The following is a 26,279-nucleotide window of genomic DNA, read 5'->3' as shown; positions in this document are numbered from 1 at the left end:
GAGTGGTTTGGACCCCTTTTTTTGTGGTACTTTTTGTCAAGCTGAAGTTGGTGTTTAGGGTTGTTGAGAGTGTACATGGCTTGGTGTTTTAACCAGGTTCAGCTTTGACCGATCCTCAGGGGAGAAAGATAGAGACATGGGACCTTGTCCTACCCCCCCATTTGTGTGTACCCCGAGTCCAACGGTACCACCCTTGAGTCTCTAGGACTTAGGGTTCCGGAGTTATGAGCATTTGAAGATCCCCCATATAAGTGAGTTGGGAGAGTGAAAATTTGCCAAAGCGTGAGAGGCCAAAAGTGTTCCTCCAGAAAGTGTTTAGGAGCACGTTTCAGAGCCTTAGGAGTGGTTTGGACCCCTCTTTTTGTGGTACTTTTTGTCAAGCTGAAGTTGGTGTTTAGGGTTGTTGAGAGTGTACATGGCTTGGTGTTTTAACCAGGGACAGCTTTGACCGATCCTCAGGGGAGAAAGATAGAGACATGGGACCTTGTCCTACCCCCCCATTTGTGTGTACCCCGAGTCCAACGGTACCACCCTTGAGTCTCTAGGACTTAGGGTTCCGGAGTTATGAGCATTTGAAGATCCCCCATATAAGTGAGTTGGGAGAGTGAAAATTTGCCTAAGGGTGAGAGGCCAAAAGTGTTCCTCCAGAAAGTGTTTAGGAGCACGTTTCAGAGCCTTAGGAGTGGTTTGGACCCCTTTTTTTGTGGTACTTTTTGTCAAGCTGAAGTTGGTGTTTAGGGTTGTTGAGAGTGTACATGGCTTGGTGTTTTAACCAGGTTCAGCTTTGACCGATCCTCAGGGGAGAAAGATAGAGACATGGGACCTTGTCCTACCCCCCCATTTGTGTGTACCCCGAGTCCAACGGTACCACCCTTGAGTCTCTAGGACTTAGGGTTCCGGAGTTATGAGCATTTGAAGATCCCCCATATAAGTGAGTTGGGAGAGTGAAAATTTGCCAAAGTGTGAGAGGCCAAAAGTGTTCCTCCAGAAAGTGTTTAGGAGCACGTTTCAGAGCCTTAGGAGTGGTTTGGACCCCTCTTTTTGTGGTACTTTTTGTCAAGCTGAAGTTGGTGTTTAGGGTTGTTGAGAGTGTACATGGCTTGGTGTTTTAACCAGGGACAGCTTTGACCGATCCTCAGGGGAGAAAGATAGAGACATGGGACCTTGTCCTACCCCCCCATTTGTGTGTACCCCGAGTCCAACGGTACCACCCTTGAGTCTCTAGGACTTAGGGTTCCGGAGTTATGAGCATTTGAAGATCCCCCATATAAGTGAGTTGGGAGAGTGAAAATTTGCCTAAGGGTGAGAGGCCAAAAGTGTTCCTCCAGAAAGTGTTTAGGAGCACGTTTCAGAACCTTAGGAGTGGTTTGGACCCCTCTTTTTGTGGTACTTTTTGTCAAGCTGAAGTTGATGTTTAGGGTTGTTGAGAGTGTACATGGCTTGGTGTTTTAACCAGGGTCAGCTTCGACCGATCCTCAGGGGAGAAAGATAGAGACATGGGACCTTGTCCTACCCCCCCATTTGTGTGTACCCCGAGTCCAACGGTACCACCCTTGAGTCTCTAGGACTTAGGGTTCCGGAGTTATGAGCATTTGAAGATCCCCTATATAAGTGAGTTGGGAGAGTGAAAATTTGGGGTTTTAACCAGGGTCAGCTTCGACCGATCCGCAGGGGAGAAAGATAGAGACATGGGACCTTGTCCTACCCCCCCATTTGTGTGTACCCCGAGTCCAACGGTACCACCCTTGAGTCTCTAGGACTTAGGGTTCCGGAGTTATGAGCATTTGAAGATCCCCCATATAAGTGAGTTGGGAGAGTGAAAATTTGCCTGTGAGAGGCCAAAAGTGTTCCTCCAGAAAGTGTTTAGGAGCACGTTTCAGAGCCTTAGGAGTGGTTTGGACCCCTCTTTTTGTGGTACTTTTTGTCAAGCTGAAGTTGGTGTTTAGGGTGGTTGAGAGTGTACATGGCTTGGTGTTTTAACCAGGGTCAGCTTTGACCGATCCTCAGGGGAGAAAGATAGAGACATGGGACCTTGTCCTACCCCCCCATTTGTGTGTACCCCGAGTTCAACGGTACCACCCTTGAGTCTCTAGGACGTAGGGTTCCGGAGTTATGAGCATTTGAAGATCCCCCATATAAGTGAGTTGGGAGATTGAAAATTTGGGGTTTTAACCAGGGTCAGCTTTGACCGATTCTCAAGGGAGAAAGATAGAGACATGGGACCTTGTCCTACCCCCCCATTTGTGTGTACCCCAAGTCCAACGGTACCACCCTTGAGTCTCTAGGACTTAGGGTTCCGGAGTTATGAGCATTTGAAGATCCCCCATATAAGTGAGTTGGGAGAGTGAAAATTTGCCAAAGTGTGAGAGGCCAAAAGTGTTCCTCCAGAAAGTGTTTAGGAGCACGTTTCAGAGCCTTAGGAGTGGTTTGGACCCCTCTTTTTGTGGTACTTTTTGTCAAGCTGAAGTTGGTGTTTAGGGTGGTTGAGAGTGTACATGGCTTGGTGTTTTAACCAGGGACAGCTTTGACCGATCCTCAGGGGAGAAAGATAGAGACATGGGACCTTGTCCTACCCCCCCATTTGTGTGTACCCCGAGTCCAACGGTACCACCCTTGAGTCTCTAGGACTTAGGGTTCCGGAGTTATGAGCATTTGAAGATCCCCCATATAAGTGAGTTGGGAGAGTGAAAATTTGGGGTTTTAACCAGGGTCAGCTTTGACCGATCCTCAGGGGAGAAAGATAGAGACATGGGACCTTGTCCTACCCCCCCCCCCCCCCCCCCATTTGTGTGTACCCCGAGTCCAACGGTACCACCCTCGAGTCTCTAGGACTTAGGGTTCCGGAGTTATGAGCATTTGAAGATCCCCCATATAAGTGAGTTGGGAGAGTGAAAATTTTCCTAAGGGTGAGAGGCCAAAAGTGTTCCTCCAGAAAGTGTTTAGGAGCACGTTTCAGAACCTTAGGAGTGGTTTGGACCCCTCTTTTTGTGGTACTTTTTGTCAAGCTGAAGTTGGTGTTTAGGGTGGTTGAGAGAGTACATGGCTTGGTGTTTTAACCAGGGTCAGCTTTGACCGATCCTCAGGGGAGAAAGATAGAGACATGGGACCTTGTCCTACCCCCCCATTTGTGTGTACCCCGAGTCCAACGGTACCACCCTTGAGTCTCTAGGACTTAGGGTTCCGGAGTTATGAGCATTTGAAGATCCCCCATATAAGTGAGTTGGGAGAGTGAAAATTTGCCTAAGGGTGAGAGACCAAAAGTGTTCCTCCAGAAAGTGTTTAGGAGCACGTTTCAGAACCTTAGGAGTGGTTTGGACCCCTCTTTTTGTGGTACTTTTTGTCAAGCTGAAGTTGATGTTTAGTGTTGTTGAGAGTGTACATGGCTTGGTGTTTTAACCAGGGTCAGCTTTGACCGATCCTCAGGGGAGAAAGATAGAGACATGGGACCTTGTCCTACCCCCCCATTTGTGTGTACCCCGAGTCCAACGGTACCACCCTTGAGTCTCTAGGACTTAGGGTTCCGGAGTTATGAGCATTTGAAGATCCCCCATATAAGTGAGTTGGGAGAGTGAAAATTTGTGGTTTTAACCAGGGTCAGCTTCGACCGATCCGCAGGGGAGAAAGATAGAGACATGGGACCTTGTCCTACCCCCCCATTTGTGTGTACCCCGAGTCCAACGGTACCACCCTTGAGTCTCTAGGACTTAGGGTTCCGGAGTTATGAGCATTTGAAGATCCCCCATATAAGTGAGTTGGGAGAGTGAAAATTTTCCTAAGGGTGAGAGGCCAAAAGTGTTCCTCCAGAAAGTGTTTAGGAGCACGTTTCAGAACCTTAGGAGTGGTTTGGACCCCTCTTTTTGTGGTACTTTTTGTCAAGCTGAAGTTGGTGTTTAGGGTGGTTGAGAGTGTACATGGCTTGGTGTTTTAACCAGGGACAGCTTTGACCGATCCTCAGGGGAGAAAGATAGAGACATGGGACCTTGTCCTACCCCCCCATTTGTGTGTACCCCGAGTCCAACGGTACCACCCTTGAGTCTCTAGGACTTAGGGTTCCGGAGTTATGAGCATTTGAAGATCCCCCATATAAGTGAGTTGGGAGAGTGAAAATTTGGGGTTTTAACCAGGGTCAGCTTCGACCGATCCGCAGGGGAGAAAGATAGAGACATGGGATCTTGTCCTACCCCCCCATTTGTTTGTACCCCGAGTCCAACGGTACCACACTTGAGTCTCTAGGACTTAGGGTTCCGGAGTTATGAGCATTTGAAGATCCACCATATAAGTGAGTTGGGAGATTGAAAATTTGGGGTTTTAACCAGGGTCAGCTTTGACCGATCCTCAAGGGAGAAAGATAGAGACATGGGACCTTGCCCTACCCCCCCATTTGTGTGTACCCCGAGTCCAACGGTACCACCCTTGAGTCTCTAGGACTTAGGGTTCCGGAGTTATGAGCATTTGAAGATCCCCCATATAAGTGAGTTGGGAGAGTGAAAATTTGCCTAAGGGTGAGAGGCCAAAAGTGTTCCTCCAGACAGTGGTTAGGAGCACGTTTCAGAGCCTTAGGAGTGGTTTGGACCCCTTTTTTTGTGGTACTTTTTGTCAAGCTGAAGTTTGTGTTTAGGGTTGTTGAGAGTGTACATGGCTTGGTGTTTTAACCAGGGTCAGCTTTGACCGATCCTCAGGGGAGAAAGATAGAGACATGGGACCTTGTCCTACCCCCCCATTTGTGTGTACCCCGAGTCCAACGGTACCACCCTTGAGTCTCTAGGACTTAGGGTTCCGGAGTTATGAGCATTTGAAGATCCCCCATATAAGTGAGTTGGGAGAGTGAAAATTTGGGGTTTTAACCAGGGTCAGCTTCGACCGATCCGCAGGGGAGAAAGATAGAGACATGGGATCTTGTCCTACCCCCCCATTTGTGTGTACCCCGAGTCCAACGGTACCACCCTTGAGTCTCTAGGACTTAGGGTTCCGGAGTTATGAGCATTTGAAGATCCCCCATATAAGTGAGTTGGGAGAGTGAAAATTTTCCTAAGGGTGAGAGGCCAAAAGTGTTCCTCCAGAAAGTGTTTAGGAGCACGTTTCAGAACCTTAGGAGTGGTTTGGACCCCTCTTTTTGTGGTACTTTTTGTCAAGCTGAAGTTGGTGTTTAGGGTGGTTGAGAGTGTACATGGCTTGGTGTTTTAACCAGGGTCAGCTTTGACCGATCCTCAGGGGAGAAAGATAGAGACATGGGACCTTGTCCTACCCCCCCATTTGTGTGTACCCCGAGTTCAACGGTACCACCCTTGAGTCTCTAGGACGTAGGGTTCCGGAGTTATGAGCATTTGAAGATCCCCCATATAAGTGAGTTGGGAGATTGAAAATTTGGGGTTTTAACCAGGGTCAGCTTTGACCGATCCTCAAGGGAGAAAGATAGAGACATGGGACCTTGTCCTACCCCCCCATTTGTGTGTACCCCGAGTCCAACGGTACCGCCCTTGAGTCTCTAGGACTTAGGGTTCCGGAGTTATGAGCATTTGAAGATCACCCATATAAGTGAGTTGGGAGAGTGAAAATTTGCCAAAGTGTGAGAGGCCAAAAGTGTTCCTCCAGAAAGTGTTTAGGAGCACGTTTCAGAGCCTTAGGAGTGGTTTGGACCCCTCTTTTTGTGGTACTTTTTGTCAAGCTGAAGTTGATGTTTAGGGTTGTTGAGAGTGTACATGGCTTGGTGTTTTAACCAGGGTCAGCTTTGACCGATCCTCAGGGGAGAAAGATAGAGACATGGGACCTTGTCCTACCCCCCCATTTGTGTGTACCCCGAGTCCAACGGTACCACCCTTGAGTCTCTAGGACTTAGGGTTCCGGAGTTATGAGCATTTGAAGATCCCCCATATAAGTGAGTTGGGAGAGTGAAAATTTGCCAAAGTGTTAGAGGCCAAAAGTGTTCCTCCAGAAAGTGTTTAGGAGCACGTTTCAGAGCCTTAGGAGTGGTTTGGACCCCTCTTTTTGTGGTACTTTTTGTCAAGCTGAAGTTGGTGTTTAGGGTTGTTGAGAGTGTACATGGCTTGGTGTTTTAACCAGGGACAGCTTTGACCGATCCTCAGGGGAGAAAGATAGAGACATGGGACCTTGTCCTACCCCCCCATTTGTGTGTACCCCGAGTCCAACGGTACCACCCTTGAGTCTCTAGGACTTAGGGTTCCGGAGTTATGAGCATTTGAAGATCCCCCATATAAGTGAGTTGGGAGAGTGAAAATTTGCCTAAGGGTGAGAGGCCAAAAGTGTTCCTCCAGAAAGTGTTTAGGAGCACGTTTCAGAGCCTTAGGAGTAGTTTGGACCCCTTTTTTTGTGGTACTTTTTGTCAAGCTGAAGTTGGTGTTTAGGGTTGTTGAGAGTGTACATGGCTTGGTGTTTTAACCAGGGTCAGCTTTGACCGATCCTCAGGGGAGAAAGATAGAGACATGGGACCTTGTCCTACCCCCCCATTTGTGTGTACCCCGAGTCCAACGGTACCACCCTTGAGTCTCTAGGACTTAGGGTTCCGGAGTTATGAGCATTTGAAGATCCCCCATATAAGTGAGTTGGGAGAGTGAAAATTTGCCAAAGTGTGAGAGGCCAAAAGTGTTCCTCCAGAAAGTGTTTAGGAGCACGTTTCAGAGCCTTAGGAGTGGTTTGGACCCCTCTTTTTGTGGTACTTTTTGTCAAGCTGAAGTTGGTGTTTAGGGTTGTTGAGAGTGTACATGGCTTGGTGTTTTAACCAGGGACAGCTTTGACTGATCCTCAGGGGAGAAAGATAGAGACATGGGACCTTGTCCTACCCCCCCATTTGTGTGTACCCCGAGTCCAACGGTACCACCCTTGAGTCTCTAGGACTTAGGGTTCCGGAGTTATGAGCATTTGAAGATCCCCCATATAAGTGAGTTGGGAGAGTGAAAATTTGCCTAAGGGTGAGAGGCCAAAAGTGTTCCTCCAGAAAGTGTTTAGGAGCACGTTTCAGAGCCTTAGGAGTGGTTTGGACCCCTTTTTTTGTGGTACTTTTTGTCAAGCTGAAGTTGGTGTTTAGGGTTGTTGAGAGTGTACATGGCTTGGTGTTTTAACCAGGTTCAGCTTTGACCGATCCTCAGGGGAGAAAGATAGAGACATGGGACCTTGTCCTACCCCCCCATTTGTGTGTACCCCGAGTCCAACGGTACCACCCTTGAGTCTCTAGGACTTAGGGTTCCGGAGTTATGAGCATTTGAAGATCCCCCATATAAGTGAGTTGGGAGAGTGAAAATTTGCCAAAGTGTGAGAGGCCAAAAGTGTTCCTCCAGAAAGTGTTTAGGAGCACGTTTCAGAGCCTTAGGAGTGGTTTGGACCCCTCTTTTTGTGGTACTTTTTGTCAAGCTGAAGTTGGTGTTTAGGGTTGTTGAGAGTGTACATGGCTTGGTGTTTTAACCAGGGACAGCTTTGACCGATCCTCAGGGGAGAAAGATAGAGACATGGGACCTTGTCCTACCCCCCCATTTGTGTGTACCCCGAGTCCAACGGTACCACCCTTGAGTCTCTAGGACTTAGGGTTCCGGAGTTATGAGCATTTGAAGATCCCCCATATAAGTGAATTGGGGAGAGTGAAAATTTGCCTAAGGGTGAGAGGCCAAAAGTGTTCCTCCAGAAAGTGTTTAGGAGCACGTTTCAGAGCCTTAGGAGTGGTTTGGACCCCTTTTTTTGTGGTACTTTTTGTCAAGCTGAAGTTGGTGTTTAGGGTTGTTGAGAGTGTACATGGCTTGGTGTTTTAACCAGGGTCAGCTTTGACCGATCCTCAGGGGAGAAAGATAGAGACATGGGACCTTGTCCTACCCCCCCCATTTGTGTGTACCCCGAGTCCAACGGTACCACCCTTGAGTCTCTAGGACTTAGGGTTCCGGAGTTATGAGCATTTGAAGATCCCCCATATAAGTGAGTTGGGAGAGTGAAAATTTGGGGTTTTAACCAGGGTCAGCTTTGACCGATCCTCAGGGGAGAAAGATAGAGACATGGGACCTTGTCCTACCCCCCATTTGTGTGTACCCCGAGTCCAACGGTACCACCCTCGAGTCTCTAGGACTTAGGGTTCCGGAGTTATGAGCATTTGAAGATCCCCCATATAAGTGAGTTGGGAGAGTGAAAATTTTCCTAAGGGTGAGAGGCCAAAAGTGTTCCTCCAGAAAGTGTTTAGGAGCACGTTTCAGAACCTTAGGAGTGGTTTGGACCCCTCTTTTTGTGGTACTTTTTGTCAAGCTGAAGTTGGTGTTTAGGGTGGTTGAGAGTGTACATGGCTTGGTGTTTTAACCAGGGTCAGCTTTGACCGATCCTCAGGGGAGAAAGATAGAGACATGGGACCTTGTCCTACCCCCCCATTTGTGTGTACCCCGAGTCCAACGGTACCACCCTTGAGTCTCTAGGACTTAGGGTTCCGGAGTTATGAGCATTTGAAGATCCCCCATATAAGTGAGTTGGGAGAGTGAAAATTTGGGGTTTTAACCAGGGTCAGCTTCGACCGATCCGCAGGGGAGAAAGATAGAGACATGGGATCTTGTCCTACCCCCCCATTTGTGTGTACCCCGAGTACAACGGTACCACCCTTGAGTCTCTAGGACTTAGGGTTCCGGAGTTATGAGCATTTGAAGATCCACCATATAAGTGAGTTGGGAGATTGAAAATTTGGGGTTTTAACCAGGGTCAGCTTTGACCGATCCTCAAGGGAGAAAGATAGAGACATGGGACCTTGTCCTACCCCCCCATTTGTGTGTACCCCGAGTCCAACGGTACCACCCTTGAGTCTCTAGGACTTAGGGTTCCGGAGTTATGAGCATTTGAAGATCCCCCATATAAGTGAGTTGGGAGAGTGAAAATTTGCCTAAGGGTGAGAGGCCAAAAGTGTTCCTCCAGACAGTGTTTAGGAGCACGTTTCAGAGCCTTAGGAGTGGTTTGGACCCATTTTTTTGTGGTACTTTTTGTCAAGCTGAAGTTGGTGTTTAGGGTTGTTGAGAGTGTACATGGCTTGGTGTTTTAACCAGGGTCAGCTTTGACCGATCCTCAGGGGAGAAAGATAGAGACATGGGACCTTGTCCTACCCCCCCATTTGTGTGTACCCCGAGTCCAACGGTACCACCCTTGAGTCTCTAGGACTTAGGGTTCCGGAGTTATGAGCATTTGAAGATCCCCCATATAAGTGAGTTGGGAGAGTGAAAATTTTCCTAAGGGTGAGAGGCCAAAAGTGTTCCTCCAGAAAGTGTTTAGGAGCACGTTTCAGAACCTTAGGAGTGGTTTGGACCCCTCTTTTTGTGGTACTTTTTGTCAAGCTGAAGTTGGTGTTTAGGGTGGTTGAGAGTGTACATGGCTTGGTGTTTTAACCAGGGTCAGCTTTGACCGATCCTCAGGGGAGAAAGATAGAGACATGGGACCTTGTCCTTCCCCCCCATTTGTGTGTACCCCGAGTCCAACGGTACCACCCTTGAGTCTCTAGGACTTAGGGTTCCGGAGTTATGAGCATTTGAAGATCCCCTATATAAGTGAGTTGGGAGAGTGAAAATTTGGGGTTTTAACCAGGGTCAGCTTCGACCGATCCGCAGGGGAGAAAGATAGAGACATGGGACCTTGTCCTACCCCCCCATTTGTGTGTACCCCGAGTCCAACGGTACCACCCTTGAGTCTCTAGGACTTAGGGTTCCGGAGTTATGAGCATTTGAAGATCCCCCATATAAGTGAGTTGGGAGAGTGAAAATTTTCCTAAGGGTGAGAGGCCAAAAGTGTTCCTCCAGAAAGTGTTTAGGAGCACGTTTCAGAACCTTAGGAGTGGTTTGGACCCCTCTTTTTGTGGTACTTTTTGTCAAGCTGAAGTTGGTGTTTAGGGTGGTTGAGAGTGTACATGGCTTGGTGTTTTAACCAGGGTCAGCTTTGACCGATCCTCAGGGGAGAAAGATAGAGACATGGGACCTTGTCCTACCCCCCCATTTGTGTGTACCCCGAGTCCAACGGTACCACCCTTGAGTCTCTAGGACTTAGGGTTCCGGAGTTATGAGCATTTGAAGATCCCCCATATAAGTGAGTTGGGAGAGTGAAAATTTGGGGTTTTAACCAGGGTCAGCTTCGACCGATCCGCAGGGGAGAAAGATAGAGACATGGGATCTTGTCCTACCCCCCCATTTGTGTGTACCCCGAGTCCAACGGTACCACCCTTGAGTCTCTAGGACTTAGGGTTCCGGAGTTATGAGCATTTGAAGATCCCCCATATAAGTGAGTTGGGAGAGTGAAAATTTTCCTAAGGGTGAGAGGCCAAAAGTGTTCCTCCAGAAAGTGTTTAGGAGCACGTTTCAGAACCTTAGGAGTGGTTTGGACCCCTCTTTTTGTGGTACTTTTTGTCAAGCTGAAGTTGGTGTTTATGGTGGTTGAGAGTGTACATGGCTTGGTGTTTTAACCAGGGTCAGCTTTGACCGATCCTCAGGGGAGAAAGATAGAGACATGGGACCTTGTCCTACCCCCCCATTTGTGTGTACCCCGAGTCCAACGGTACCACCCTTGAGTCTCTAGGACTTAGGGTTCCGGAGTTATGAGCATTTGAAGATCCCCCATATAAGTGAGTTGGGAGAGTGAAAATTTGGGGTTTTAACCAGGGTCAGCTTCGACCGATCCGCAGGGGAGAAAGATAGAGACATGGGATCTTGTCCTACCCCCCCATTTGTGTGTACCCCGAGTCCAACGGTACCACCCTTGAGTCTCTAGGACTTGGGGTTCCGGAGTTATGAGCATTTGAAGATCCACCATATAAGTGAGTTGGGAGATTGAAAATTTGGGGTTTTAACCAGGGTCAGCTTTGACCGATCCTCAAGGGAGAAAGATAGAGACATGGGACCTTGTCCTACCCCCCCCATTTGTGTGTACCCCGAGTCCAATGTTACCACCCTTGAGTCTCTAGGACTTAGGGTTCCGGAGTTATGAGCATTTGAAGATCCCCCATATAAGTGAGTTGGGAGAGTGAAAATTTGCCTAAGGGTGAGAGGCCAAAAGTGTTCCTCCAGACAGTGTTTAGGAGCACGTTTCAGAGCCTTAGGAGTGGTTTGGACCCCTTTTTTTGTGGTACTTTTTGTCAAGCTGAAGTTTGTGTTTAGGGTTGTTGAGAGTGTACATGGCTTGGTGTTTTAACCAGGGTCAGCTTTGACCGATCCTCAGGGGAGAAAGATAGAGACATGGGACCTTGTCCTACCCCCCCATTTGTGTGTACCCCGAGTCCAACGGTACCACCCTTGAGTCTCTAGGACTTAGGGTTCCGGAGTTATGAGCATTTGAAGATCCCCCATATAAGTGAGTTGGGAGAGTGAAAATTTTCCTAAGGGTGAGAGGCCAAAAGTGTTCCTCCAGAAAGTGTTTAGGAGCACGTTTCAGAACCTTAGGAGTGGTTTGGACCCCTCTTTTTGTGGTACTTTTTGTCAAGCTGAAGTTGGTGTTTAGGGTGGTTGAGAGTGTACATGGCTTGGTGTTTTAACCAGGGTCAGCTTTGACCGATCCTCAGGGGAGAAAGATAGAGACATGGGACCTTGTCCTACCCCCCCATTTGTGTGTACCCCGAGTCCAACGGTACCACCCTTGAGTCTCTAGGACTTAGGGTTCCGGAGTTATGAGCATTTGAAGATCCCCCATATAAGTGAGTTGGGAGAGTGAAAATTTGGGGTTTTAACCAGGGTCAGCTTCGACCGATCCGCAGGGGAGAAAGATAGAGACATGGGATCTTGTCCTACCCCCCCATTTGTGTGTACCCCGAGTCCAACGGTACCACCCTTGAGTCTCTAGGACTTAGGGTTCCGGAGTTATGAGCATTTGAAGATCCCCCATATAAGTGAGTTGGGAGAGTGAAAATTTTCCTAAGGGTGAGAGGCCAAAAGTGTTCCTCCAGAAAGTGTTTAGGAGCACGTTTCAGAACCTTAGGAGTGGTTTGGACCCCTCTTTTTGTGGTACTTTTTGTCAAGCTGAAGTTGGTGTTTAGGGTGGTTGAGAGTGTACATGGCTTGGTGTTTTAACCAGGGTCAGCTTTGAACGATCCTCAGGGGAGAAAGATAGAGACATGGGACCTTGTCCTACCCCCCCATTTGTGTGTACCCCGAGTCCAACGGTACCACCCTTGAGTCTCTAGGACTTAGGGTTCCGGAGTTATGAGCATTTGAAGATCCCCCATATAAGTGAGTTGGGAGAGTGAAAATTTGCCAAAGTGTGAGAGGCCAAAAGTGTTCCTCCAGAAAGTGTTTAGGAGCACGTTTCAGAGCCTTAGGAGTGGTTTGGACCCCTCTTTTTGTGGTACTTTTTGTCAAGCTGAAGTTGGTGTTTAGGGTTGTTGAGAGTGTACATGGCTTGGTGTTTTAACCAGGGACAGCTTTGACCGATCCTCAGGGGAGAAAGATAGAGACATGGGACCTTGTCCTACCCCCCCATTTGTGTGTACCCCGAGTCCAACGGTACCACCCTTGAGTCTCTAGGACTTAGGGTTCCGGAGTTATGAGCATTTGAAGATCCCCCATATAAGTGAGTTGGGAGAGTGAAAATTTGCCTAAGGGTGAGAGGCCAAAAGTGTTCCTCCAGAAAGTGTTTAGGAGCACGTTTCAGAACCTTAGGAGTGGTTTGGACCCCTCTTTTTGTGGTACTTTTTGTCAAGCTGAAGTTGATGTTTAGGGTTGTTGAGAGTGTACATGGCTTGGTGTTTTAACCAGGGTCAGCTTTGACCGATCCTCAGGGGAGAAAGATAGAGACATGGGACCTTGTCCTACCCCCCCATTTGTGTGTACCCCGAGTCCAACGGTACCACCCTTGAGTCTCTAGGACTTAGGGTTCCGGAGTTATGAGCATTTGAAGATCCCCCATATAAGTGAGTTGGGAGAGTGAAAATTTTCCTAAGGGTGAGAGGCCAAAAGTGTTCCTCCAGAAAGTGTTTAGGAGCACGTTTCAGAACCTTAGGAGTGGTTTGGACCCCTTTTTTTGTGGTACTTTTTGTCAAGCTGAAGTTTGTGTTTAGGGTGGTTGAGAGTGTACATGGCTTGGTGTTTTAACCAGGGTCAGCTTTGACCGATCCTCAGGGGAGAAAGATAGAGACATGGGACCTTGTCCTACCCCCCCATTTGTGTGTACCCCGAGTCCAACGGTACCACCCTTGAGTCTCTAGGATTTAGGGTTCCGGAGTTATGAGCATTTGAAGATCCCCTATATAAGTGAGTTGGGAGAGTGAAAATTTGGGGTTTTAACCAGGGTCAGCTTCGACCGATCCGCAGGGGAGAAAGATAGAGACATGGGACCTTGTCCTACCCCCCCATTTGTGTGTACCCCGAGTCCAACGGTACCACCCTTGAGTCTCTAGGACTTAGGGTTCCGGAGTTATGAGCATTTGAAGATCCCCCATATAAGTGAGTTGGGAGAGTGAAAATTTGGGGTTTTAACCAGGGTCAGCTTCGACCGATCCGCAGGGGAGAAAGATAGAGACATGGGATCTTGTCCTACCCCCCCATTTGTGTGTACCCCGAGTCCAACGGTACCACCCTTGAGTCTCTAGGACTTAGGGTTCCGGAGTTATGAGCATTTGAAGATCCACCATATAAGTGAGTTGGGAGATTGAAAATTTGGGGTTTTAACCAGGGTCAGCTTTGACCGATCCTCAGGGGAGAAAGATAGAGACATGGGACCTTGTCCTTCCCCCCCATTTGTTTGTACCCCGAGTCCAACGGTACCACCCTTGAGTCTCTAGGACTTAGGGTTCTGGAGTTATGAGCATTTGAAGATCCCCCATATAAGTGAGTTGGGAGAGTGAAAATTTGCCTAAGGTTGAGAGGCCAAAAGTGTTCCTCCAGAAAGTGTTTAGGAGCACGTTTCAGAACCTTAGGAGTGGTTTGGACCCCTCTTTTTGTGGTACTTTTTGTCAAGCTGAAGTTGGTGTTTAGGGTGGTTGAGAGTGTACATGGCTTGGTGTTTTAACCAGGGACAGCTTTGACCGATCCTCAGGGGAGAAAGATAGAGACATGGGACCTTGTCCTACCCCCCCATTTGTGTGTACCCCGAGTCCAACGGTACCACCCTTGAGTCTCTAGGACTTAGGGTTCCGGAGTTATGAGCATTTGAAGATCCCCCATATAAGTGAGTTGGGAGAGTGAAAATTTTCCTAAGGGTGAGAGGCCAAAAGTGTTCCTCCAGAAAGTGTTTAGGAGCACGTTTCAGAACCTTAGGAGTGGTTTGGACCCCTCTTTTTGTGGTACTTTTTGTCAAGCTGAAGTTGGTGTTTAGGGTGGTTGAGAGTGTACATGGCTTGGTGTTTTAACCAGGGACAGCTTTGACCGATCCTCAGGGGAGAAAGATAGAGACATGGGACCTTGTCCTACCCCCCCATTTGTGTGTACCCCGAGTCCAACGGTACCACCCTTGAGTCTCTAGGACTTAGGGTTCCGGAGTTATGAGCATTTGAAGATCCCCCATATAAGTGAGTTGGGAGAGTGAAAATTTGGGGTTTTAACCAGGGTCAGCTTCGACCGATCCGCAGGGGAGAAAGATAGAGACATGGGATCTTGTCCTACCCCCCCATTTGTGTGTACCCCGAGTCCAACGGTACCACCCTTGAGTCTCTAGGACTTAGGGTTCCGGAGTTATGAGCATTTGAAGATCCACCATATAAGTGAGTTGGGAGATTGAAAATTTGGGGTTTTAACCAGGGTCAGCTTTGACCGATCCTCAAGGGAGAAAGATAGAGACATGGGACCTTGTCCTACCCCCCCATTTGTGTGTACCCCGAGTCCAACGGTACCACCCTTGAGTCTCTAGGACTTAGGGTTCCGGAGTTATGAGCATTTGAAGATCCCCCATATAAGTGAGTTGGGAGAGTGAAAATTTTCCTAAGGGTGAGAGGCCAAAAGTGTTCCTCCAGAAAGTGTTTAGGAGCACGTTTCAGAACCTTAGGAGTGGTTTGGACCCCTCTTTTTGTGGTACTTTTTGTCAAGCTGAAGTTGGTGTTTAGGGTGGTTGAGAGTGTACATGGCTTGGTGTTTTAACCAGGGACAGCTTTGACCGATCCTCAGGGGAGAAAGATAGAGACATGGGACCTTGTCCTACCCCCCCATTTGTGTGTACCCCGAGTCCAACGGTACCACCCTTGAGTCTCTAGGACTTAGGGTTCCGGAGTTATGAGCATTTGAAGATCCACCATATAAGTGAGTTGGGAGAGTGAAAATTTGGGGTTTTAACCAGGGTCAGCTTCGACCGATCCGCAGGGGAGAAAGATAGAGACATGGGATCTTGTCCTACCCCCCCATTTGTGTGTACCCCGAGTCCAACGGTACCACCCTTGAGTCTCTAGGACTTAGGGTTCCGGAGTTATGAGCATTTGAAGATCCACCATATAAGTGAGTTGGGAGATTGAAAATTTGGGGTTTTAACCAGGGTCAGCTTTGACCGATCCTCAAGGGAGAAAGATAGAGACATGGGACCTTGTCCTACCCCCCCATTTGTGTGTACCCCGAGTCCAACGGTACCACCCTTGAGTCTCTAGGACTTAGGGTTCCGGAGTTATGAGCATTTGAAGATCCCCCATATAAGTGAGTTGGGAGAGTGAAAATTTGCCTAAGGGTGAGAGGCCAAAAGTGTTCCTCCAGACAGTGTTTAGGAGCACGTTTCAGAGCCTTAGGAGTGGTTTGGACCCCTTTTTTTGTGGTACTTTTTGTCAAGCTGAAGTTTGTGTTTAGGGTTGTTGAGAGTGTACATGTCTTGGTGTTTTAACCAGGGTCAGCTTTGACCGATCCTCAGGGGAGAAAGATAGAGACATGGGACCTTGTCCTACCCCCCCCATTTGTGTGTACCCCGAGTCCAACGGTACCACCCTTGAGTCTCTAGGACTTAGGGTTCCGGAGTTATGAGCATTTGAAGATCCCCCATATAAGTGAGTTGGGAGAGTGAAAATTTTCCTAAGGGTGAGAGGCCAAAAGTGTTCCTCCAGAAAGTGTTTAGGAGCACGTTTCAGAACCTTAGGAGTGGTTTGGACCCCTCTTTTTGTGGTACTTTTTGTCAAGCTGAAGTTGGTGTTTAGGGTGGTTGAGAGTGTACATGGCTTGGTGTTTTAACCAGGGTCAGCTTTGACCGATCCTCAGGGGAGAAAGATAGAGACATGGGACCTTGTCCTACCCCCCCATTTGTGTGTACCCCGAGTTCAACGGTACCACCCTTGAGTCTCTAGGACGTAGGGTTCCGGAGTTATGAGCATTTGAAGATCCCCCATATAAGTGAGTTGGGAGATTGAAAATTTGGGGTTTTAACCAGGGTCAGCTTTGACCGATCCTCAAGGGAGAAAGATAGAGACATGGGACCTTGTCCTACCCCCCCATTTGTGTGTACCCCGAGTCCAACGGTACCGCCCTTGAGTCTCTAGGACTTAGGGTTCCGGAGTTATGAGCATTTGAAGATCCCCCATATAAGTGAGTTGGGAGAGTGAAAATTTGCCAAAGTGTGAGAGGCCAAAAGTGTTCCTCCAGAAAGTGTTTAGGAGCACGTTTCAGAGCCTTAGGAGTGGTTTGGACCCCTCTTTTTGTGGTACTTTTTGTCAAGCTGAAGTTGGTGTTTAGGGTGGTTGAGAGTGTACATGGCTTGGTGTTTTAACCAGGGTCAGCTTTGACCGATCCTCAGGGGAGAAAGATAGAGACATGGGACCTTGTCCTACCCCCCCCCCCCCATTTGTGTGTACCCCGAGTCCAACGGTACCACCCTTGAGTCTCTAGGGCTTAGGGTTCCGGAGTTATGAGCATTTGAAGATCCCCCATATAAGTGAGTTGGGAGAGTGAAAATTTGCCTAGGGGGGGGGGGGGGCCAAAAGTGTTCCTCCAGAAAGTGTTTAGGAGCACGTTTCAGAGCCTTAGGAGTGGTTTGGACCCCTTTTTTGTGGTACTTTTTGTCAAGCTGAAGTTGGTGTTTAGGGTTGTTGAGAGTGTACATGGCTTGGTGTTTTAACCAGGGTCAGTTTTGACCGATCCTCAGGGGAAAAAGATAGAGACATGGGACCTTATCCTACCCCCCCATTTGTGTGTACCCCGAGTCCAACGGTACCACCCTTGAGTGTCTAGGACTTAGGGTTCCGGAGTTATGAGCATTTGAAGATCCCCCATATAAGTGAGTTGGGAGAGTGAAAATTTGTGGTTTTAACCAGGGTCAGCTTCGACCGATCCGCAGGGGAGAAAGATAGAGACATGGGACCTTGTCCTACCCCCCCCATTTGTGTGTACCCCGAGTCCAACGGTACCACCCTTGAGTCTCTAGGACTTAGGGTTCCGGAGTTATGAGCATTTGAAGATCCCCCATATAAGTGAGTTGGGAGAGTGAAAATTTTCCTAAGGGTGAGAGGCCAAAAGTGTTCCTCCAGAAAGTGTTTAGGAGCACGTTTCGGAGCCTTAGGAGTGGTTTGGACCCCTTTTTTTGTGGTACTTTTTGTCAAGCTGAAGTTGGTGTTTAGGGTTGTTGAGAGTGTACATGGCTTGGTGTTTTAACCAGGGTCAGCTTTGACCGATCCTCAGGGGAGAAAGATGGAGACATGGGACCTTGTCCTACCCCCCCATTCGTGTGTACCCCGAGTCCAACGGTACCACCCTTGAGTCTCTAGGACTTAGGGTTCCGGAGTTATGAGCATTTGAAGATCCCCCATATAAGTGAGTTGGGAGAGTGAAAATTTGCCTAAGGGTGAGAGGCCAAAAGTGTTCCTCCAGAAAGTGTTTAGGAGCACGTTTCGGAGCCTTAGGAGTGGTTTGGACCCCTTTTTTTGTGGTACTTTTTGTCAAGCTGAAGTTGGTGTTTAGGGTTGTTGAGAGTGTACATGGCTTGGTGTTTTAACCAGGGTCAGCTTTGACCGATCCTCAGGGGAGAAAGATAGAGACATGGGACCTTGTCCTACCCCCCCATTTGTGTGTACCCCGAGTCCAACGGTACCACCCTTGAGTCTCTGCGACTTAGGGTTCCGGAGTTATGAGCATTTGAAGATCCCCCATATAAGTGAGTTGGGAGAGTGAAAATTTGGGGTTTTAACCAGGGTCAGCTTCGACCGATCCGCAGGGGAGAAAGATAGAGACATGGGATCTTGTCCTACCCCCCCATTTGTGTGTACCCCGAGTCCAACGGTACCACCCTTGAGTCTCTAGGACTTAGGGTTCCGGAGTTATGAGCATTTGAAGATCCCCCATATAAGTGAGTTGGGAGAGTGAAAATTTTCCTAAGGGTGAGAGGCCAAAAGTGTTCCTCCAGAAAGTGTTTAGGAGCACGTTTCAGAACCTTAGGAGTGTTTTGGACCCCTCTTTTTGTGGTACTTTTTGTCAAGCTGAAGTTGGTGTTTAGGGTGGTTGAGAGTGTACATGGCTTGGTGTTTTAACCAGGGTCAGCTTTGACCGATCCTCAGGGGAGAAAGATAGAGACATGGGACCTTGTCCTACCCCCCCATTTGTGTGTACCCCGAGTTCAACGGTACCACCCTTGAGTCTCTAGGACGTAGGGTTCCGGAGTTATGAGCATTTGAAGATCCCCCATATAAGTGAGTTGGGAGATTGAAAATTTGGGGTTTTAACCAGGGTCAGCTTCGACCGATCCGCAGGGGAGAAAGATAGAGACATGGGACCTTGTCCTACCCCCCCATTTGTGTGTACCCCGAGTCCAACGGTACCACCCTTGAGTCTCTAGGACTTAGGGTTCCGGAGTTATGAGCATTTGAAGATCCCCCATATAAGTGAGTTGGGAGAGTGAAAATTTTCCTAAGGGTGAGAGGCCAAAAGTGTTCCTCCAGAAAGTGTTTAGGAGCACGTTTCAGAACCTTAGGAGTGTTTTGGACCCCTCTTTTTGTGGTACTTTTTGTCAAGCTGAAGTTGGTGTTTAGGGTGGTTGAGAGTGTACATGGCTTGGTGTTTTAACCAGGGTCAGCTTTGACGATCCTCAGGGGAGAAAGATAGAGACATGGGACCTTGTCCTAGCCCCCCATTTGTGTGTACCCCGAGTCCAACGGTACCACCCTTGAGTCTCTAGGACTTAGGGTTCCGGAGTTATGAGAATTTGAAGTTTCCCCATATAAGTGCACCTCTAAAGAGTAGATCTCCACCAGAACAGATGGTGGCAGTAATGCACTTAACCTGAATGTCAACTACCAACAGAATTGCAGGAGAAGAAGTAATTATTGAAGTTCACCTGGGGTTCCCTTCTCATTATCTATGCACTGTTTACTTGCATTTCCAGTGAAGAAGAGTGGACTTTTCCCCGTTTCCAGAAGTTGGAGGTAAGTTTGATTTACTATGTGTGAAATGTCTGTTGTCTTAATGTAGGCTATGAACAACTTGGCTATGCTGGGGTTGAAACAGATATGGCAAAGTTTGCTAATTGAGGCTGTTAACAGTATGAAAGTCGAAACAGTTTCACCGTGTCACTGCTATTGGAAAAAAAAACAGTTACTACATGGCAGTCACTGCCTGTATAAGTGAGTGAGTGAGTAACTAAGAAACACCATTAAATCAGCCACCCCTGTGTAAGCAATGGTCTCAGTCTGGCCACCCCTATGAAAATTGTCTGGCTCCGCCGCTGGTGAGAGGCCAAAAGTTTTCCTTCAGAAAGTGTTTAGGAGCACGTTTCAGAGCCTTAGGAGTGGTTTGGACCCCTCTTTTTGTGGTACTTTTTGTCAAGCTGAAGTTGGTGTTTAGGGTTGTTGAGAGTGTACATGGCTTGGTGTTTTAACCAGGGTCAGCTTTGACCGATCCTCAGGGGAGAAAGATAGAGACATGGGACCTTGTCCTACCTCCCCATTTGTGTGTACCCCGAGTCCAACGGTACCACCCTTGAGTCTCTAGGACTTAGGGTTCCGGAGTTATGAGCATTTGAAGATCCCCCATATAAGTGAGTTGGGAGAGTGAAAATTTGGGGTTTTAACCAGGGTCAGTTTTGACCGATCCTCAGTGGAACAAGATAGAGACATGGTACCTTGTCCTATCCCCCCATTTGTGTGTACCCCGAGTCCAACGGTACCACCCTTGAGTCACTAGGACTTAGGGTTCCGGAGTTATGAGCATTCGAAGTTCCCCCATATAAGTGAGTTGGGAGAGTGAAAATTTGCCTAAGGGTGAGAGGCCAAAAGTGTTCCTCCAGAAAGTGTTTAGGAACACGTTTCAAAGCCTTAGGAGTGGTTTGGATCCCTCTTTTTGTGGTACTTTTTGTCAAGCTGAAGTTGGTGTTTAGGGTTGTTGAGAGTGTACATGGCTTGGTGTTTTAACCAGGGTCAGCTTTGACCGATCCTCAGGGGAGAAAGATAGAGACATGGGACCTTGTCCTACCCCCCCCATTTGTGTGTACCCCGAGTCCAACGGTACCACCCTTGAGTCTCTAGGACTTAGGGTTCCGGAGTTATGAGCATTTGAAGTTCCCCCATATAAGTGAGTTGGGAGAGTGAAAATTTGCCTAAGGGTGAGAGGCCAAAAGTGTTCCTCCAGAAAGTGTTTAGGAGCACGTTTCAGAGCCTTAGGAGTGGTTTGGACCCCTCTTTTTGTGGTACTTTTTGTCAAGCTGAAGTTGGTGTTTAGGGTTGTTGAGAGTGTACATGGCTTGGTGTTTTAACCAGGGTCAGCTTTGACCGATCCTCAGGGGAGAGAGATAGAGACATGGGACCTTGTCTTACCCCCCCCCCATTTGTGTGTACCCCGAGTCCAACGGTACCACCCTTGAGTCTCTAGGACTTAGGGTTCCGGAGTTATGAGCATTTGAAGATCCCCCATATAAGTGAGTTGGGAGAGTGAAAATTTGCCTAAGGGTGAGAGGCCAAAAGTGTTCCTCCAGAAAGTGTTTAGGAGCACGTTTCAGAACCTTAGGAGTGGTTTGGACCCCTGTTTTTTTGATACTTTTTGTCAAGCTGAAGTTGGTGTTTAGGGTTGTTGAGAGTGTACATGGCTTGGTGTTTTAACCAGGGTCAGCTTTGACCGATCCTCAGGGGAGAAAGATAGAGACATGGGACCTTGTCCTACCCCCCCATTTGTGTGTACCCCGAGTCCAACGGTACCACCCTTGAGTCTCTAGGACTTAGGGTTCCGGAGTTATGAGCATTTGAAGATCCCCCATATAAGTGAGTTGGGAGAGTGAAAATTTGGGGTTTTAACCAGGGTCAGTTTTAACCGATCCTCAGTGGAGCAAGATAGAGACATGGGGCCTTGTCCTATCCCCCATTTGTGTGTACCCCGAGTCCAACGGTACCACCCTTGAGTCTCTAGGACTTAGGGTTCCGGAGTTATGAGCATTCGAAGTTCCCCCATATAAGTGAGTTGGGAGAGTGAAAATTTGCCTAAGTGTGAGAGGCCAAAAAGTGTTCCTCCAGAAAGTGTTTAGGAGCACGTTTCAGAGCCTTAGGAGTGGTTTGGACCCCTCTTTTTGTGGTACTTTTTGTCAAGCTGGAGGTGTTTAGGGTTGTTGAGAGTGTACATGGCTTGGTGTTTTAACCAGGGTCAGCTTTGACCGATCCTCAGGGGAGAAAGATAGAGACATGGGACCTTGTCCTACCCCCCCATTTGTGTGTACCCCGAGTCCAACGGTACCACCCTTGAGTCTCTAGGACTTAGGGTTCCAGAGTTATGAGCATTTGAAGATCCCCCATATAAGTGAGTTGGGAGAGTGAAAATTTGCCTAAGGGTGAGAGGCCAAAAGTGTTCCTCCAGAAAGTGTTTAGGAGCACGTTTCAGAGCCTTAGGAGTGGTTTGGACCCCTCTTTTTGTGGTACTTTTTGTCAAGCTGAAGTTGATGTTTAGGGTTGTTGAGAGTGTACATGGCTTGGTGTTTTAACCAGGGTCAGCTTTGACCGATCCTCAGGGGAGAAAGATAGAGACATGGGACCTTGTCCTACCCCCCCATTTGTGTGTACCCCGAGTCCAACGGTACCACCCTTGAGTCTCTAGGACTTAGGGTTCCGGAGTTATGAGCATTTGAAGATCCCCCATATAAGTGAGTTGGGAGAGTGAAAATTTGGGGTTTTAACCAGGGTCAGTTTTGACCGATCCTCAGGAGAGAAAGATAGAGACATGGGACCTTGTCCTACACCCCCCCCCCCCCCCCCATTTGTGTGTACCCCGAGTCCAACGGTACCACCCTTGAGTCTCTAGGATTTAGGGTTCCGGAGTTATGAGCATTTGAAGATCCCCCATATAAGTGAGTTGGGAGAGTGGAAATTTGCCTAAGGGTGAGAGGCCAAAAGTGTTCCTCCAGAAAATGTTTAGGAGCACGTTTCAGAGCCTTAGGAGTGGCTTGGACCCCTCTTTTTGTGGTACTTTTTGTCAAGCTGAAGTTGGTGTTTAGGGTTGTTGAGAGTGTACATGGCTTGGTGTTTTAACCAGGGTCAGCTTTGACCGATCCTCAGGGGAGAAAGATAGAGACATGGGACCTTGTCCTAGCCCCCCATTTGTGTGTACCCCGAGTCCAACGGTACCACCCTTGAGTCTCTAGGACTTAGGGTTCCGGAGTTATGAGCATTTTAAGATCCCCCATATAAGTGAGTTGGGAGAGTGGAAATTTCCCAAGGGTGAGAGGCCAAAAGTGTTCCTCCAGAAAATGTTTAGGAGCACGTTTCAGAGCCTTAGGAGTGGCTTGGACCCCTCTTTTTGTGGTACTTTTTGTCAAGCTGAAGTTGGTGTTTAGGGTTGTTGAGAGTGTACATGGCTTGGTGTTTTAACCAGGGTCAGCTTTGACCGATCCTCAGGGGAGAAAGATAGAGACATGGGACCTTGTCCTAGCCCCCCATTTGTGTGTACCCCGAGTCCAACGGTACCACCCTTGAGTCTCTAGGACTTAGGGTTCCGGAGTTATGAGCATTTGAAGATCCCCTATATAAGTGAGTTGGGAGAGTGAAAATTTGGGGTTTTAACCAGGGTCAGCTTCGACCGATCCGCAGGGGAGAAAGATAGAGACATGGGACCTTGTCCTACCCCCCCATTTGTGTGTACCCCGAGTCCAACGGTACCACCCTTGAGTCTCTAGGACTTAGGGTTCCGGAGTTATGAGCATTTGAAGATCCCCCATATAAGTGAGTTGGGAGAGTGAAAATTTGGGGTTTTAACCAGGGTCAGTTTTAACCGATCCTCAGTGGAGCAAGATAGAGACATGGGGCCTTGTCCTATCCCCCATTTGTGTGTACCCCGAGTCCAACGGTACCACCCTTGAGTCTCTAGGACTTAGGGTTCCGGAGTTATGAGCATTCGAAGTTCCCCCATATAAGTGAGTTGGGAGAGTGAAAATTTGCCTAAGTGTGAGAGGCCAAAAAGTGTTCCTCCAGAAAGTGTTTAGGAGCACGTTTCAGAGCCTTAGGAGTGGTTTGGACCCCTCTTTTTGTGGTACTTTTTGTCAAGCTGGAGGTGTTTAGGGTTGTTGAGAGTGTACATGGCTTGGTGTTTTAACCAGGGTCAGCTTTGACCGATCCTCAGGGGAGAAAGATAGAGACATGGGACCTTGTCCTACCCCCCCATTTGTGTGTACCCCGAGTCCAACGGTACCACCCTTGAGTCTCTAGGACTTAGGGTTCCAGAGTTATGAGCATTTGAAGATCCCCCATATAAGTGAGTTGGGAGAGTGAAAATTTGCCTAAGGGTGAGAGGCCAAAAGTGTTCCTCCAGAAAGTGTTTAGGAGCACGTTTCAGAACCTTAGGAGTGGTTTGGACCCCTCTTTTTGTGGTACTTTTTGTCAAGCTGAAGTTGATGTTTAGGGTTGTTGAGAGTGTACATGGCTTGGTGTTTTAACCAGGGTCAGCTTTGACCGATCCTCAGGGGAGAAAGATAGAGACATGGGACCTTGTCCTACCCCCCCATTTGTGTGTACCCCGAGTCCAACGGTACCACCCTTGAGTCTCTAGGACTTAGGGTTCCGGAGTTATGAGCATTTGAAGATCCCCTATATAAGTGAGTTGGGAGAGTGAAAATTTGGGGTTTTAACCAGGGTCAGCTTCGACCGATCCGCAGGGGAGAAAGATAGAGACATGGGACCTTGTCCTACCCCCCCATTTGTGTGTACCCCGAGTCCAACGGTACCACCCTTGAGTCTCTAGGACTTAGGGTTCCGGAGTTATGAGCATTTGAAGATCCCCCATATAAGTGAGTTGGGAGAGTGAAAATTTGCCTGTGAGAGGCCAAAAGTGTTCCTCCAGAAAGTGTTTAGGAGCACGTTTCAGAGCCTTAGGAGTGGTTTGGACCCCTCTTTTTGTGGTACTTTTTGTCAAGCTGAAGTTGGTGTTTAGGGTGGTTGAGAGTGTACATGGCTTGGTGTTTTAACCAGGGTCAGCTTTGACCGATCCTCAGGGGAGAAAGATAGAGACATGGGACCTTGTCCTACCCCCCCCATTTGTGTGTACCCCGAGTTCAACGGTACCACCCTTGAGTCTCTAGGACGTAGGGTTCCGGAGTTATGAGCATTTGAAGATCCCCCATATAAGTGAGTTGGGAGATTGAAAATTTGGGGTTTTAACCAGGGTCAGCTTTGACCGATCCTCAAGGGAGAAAGATAGAGACATGGGACCTTGTCCTACCCCCCCATTTGTGTGTACCCCAAGTCCAACGGTACCACCCTTGAGTCTCTAGGACTTAGGGTTCCGGAGTTATGAGCATTTGAAGATCCCCCATATAAGTGAGTTGGGAGAGTGAAAATTTGCCAAAGTGTGAGAGGCCAAAAGTGTTCCTCCAGAAAGTGTTTAGGAGCACGTTTCAGAGCCTTAGGAGTGGTTTGGACCCCTCTTTTTGTGGTACTTTTTGTCAAGCTGAAGTTGGTGTTTAGGGTGGTTGAGAGTGTACATGGCTTGGTGTTTTAACCAGGGACAGCTTTGACCGATCCTCAGGGGAGAAAGATAGAGACATGGGATCTTGTCCTACCCCCCCATTTGTGTGTACCCCGAGTCCAACGGTACCACCCTTGAGTCTCTAGGACTTAGGGTTCCGGAGTTATGAGCATTTGAAGATCCCCCATATAAGTGAGTTGGGAGAGTGAAAATTTGCCTAAGGGTGAGAGGCCAAAAGTGTTCCTCCAGAAAGTGTTTAGGAGCACGTTTCAGAGCCTTAGGAGTGGTTTGGACCCCTCTTTTTGTGGTACTTTTTGTCAAGCTGAAGTTGGTGTTTAGGGTGGTTGAGAGCGTACATGGCTTGGTGTTTTAACCAGGGTCAGCTTTGACCGATCCTCAGGGGAGAAAGATAGAGACATGGGACCTTGTCCTACCCCCCCCCATTTGTGTGTACCCCGAGTCCAACGGTACCACCCTTGAGTCTCTAGGACTTAGGGTTCCGGAGTTATGAGCATTTGAAGATCCCCCATATAAGTGAGTTGGGAGAGTGAAAATTTGCTGAAGTGTGAGAGGCCAAAAGTGTTCCTCCAGAAAGTGTTTAGGAGCACGTTTCAGAGCCTTAGGAGTGGTTTGGACCCCTCTTTTTGTGGTACTTTTTGTCAAGCTGGAGGTGTTTAGGGTGGTTGAGAGTGTACATGGCTTGGTGTTTTAACCAGGGTCAGCTTTGACCGATCCTCAGGGGAGAAAGATAGAGACATGGGACCTTGTCCTACCCCCTCCCCCCCCCCCCCCCATTTGTGTGTACCCCGAGTCCAACGGTACCACCCTTGAGTCTCTAGGACTTAGGGTTCCGGAGTTATGAGCATTTGAAGATCCCCCATATAAGTGAGTTGGGAGATTGAAAATTTGGGGTTTTAACCAGGGTCAGCTTTGACCGATCCTCAAGGGAGAAAGATAGAGACATGGGACCTTGTCCTACCCCCCCCATTTGTGTGTACCCCGAGTCCAACGGTACCACCCTTGAGTCTCTAGGACTTAGGGTTCCGGAGTTATGAGCATTTGAAGATCCCCCATATAAGTGAGTTGGGAGAGTGAAAATTTGCCTAAGGGGGGGGGGGGGGGGCAAAAGCGTTCCTCCAGAAAGTGTTTAGGAGCACGTTTCAGAGCCTTAGGAGTGGTTTGGACCCCTTTTTTGTGGTACTTTTTGTCAAGCTGAAGTTGGTGTTTAGGGTTGTTGAGAGTGTACATGGCTTGGTGTTTTAACCAGGGTCAGTTTTGACCGATCCTCAGGGGAAAAAGATAGAGACATGGGACCTTGTCCTACCCCCCCCCCCCCATTTGTGTGTACCCCGAGTCCAACGGTACCACCCTTGAGTCTCTAGGACTTAGGGTTCTGGAGTTATGAGCATTTGAAGATCCCCCATATAAGTGAGTTGGGAGAGTGAAAATTTGCCGAAGGTTGAGAGGCCAAAAGTGTTCCTCCAGAAAGTGTTTAGGAGCACGTTTCAGAACCTT

Source organism: Toxotes jaculatrix, chromosome 9 (genome assembly GCF_017976425.1).
Source record: "Toxotes jaculatrix isolate fToxJac2 chromosome 9, fToxJac2.pri, whole genome shotgun sequence".
NCBI classification, from domain to species: Eukaryota; Metazoa; Chordata; class Actinopteri; family Toxotidae; genus Toxotes; species Toxotes jaculatrix.
Note: the sequence above shows the minus strand (reverse complement) of the source record.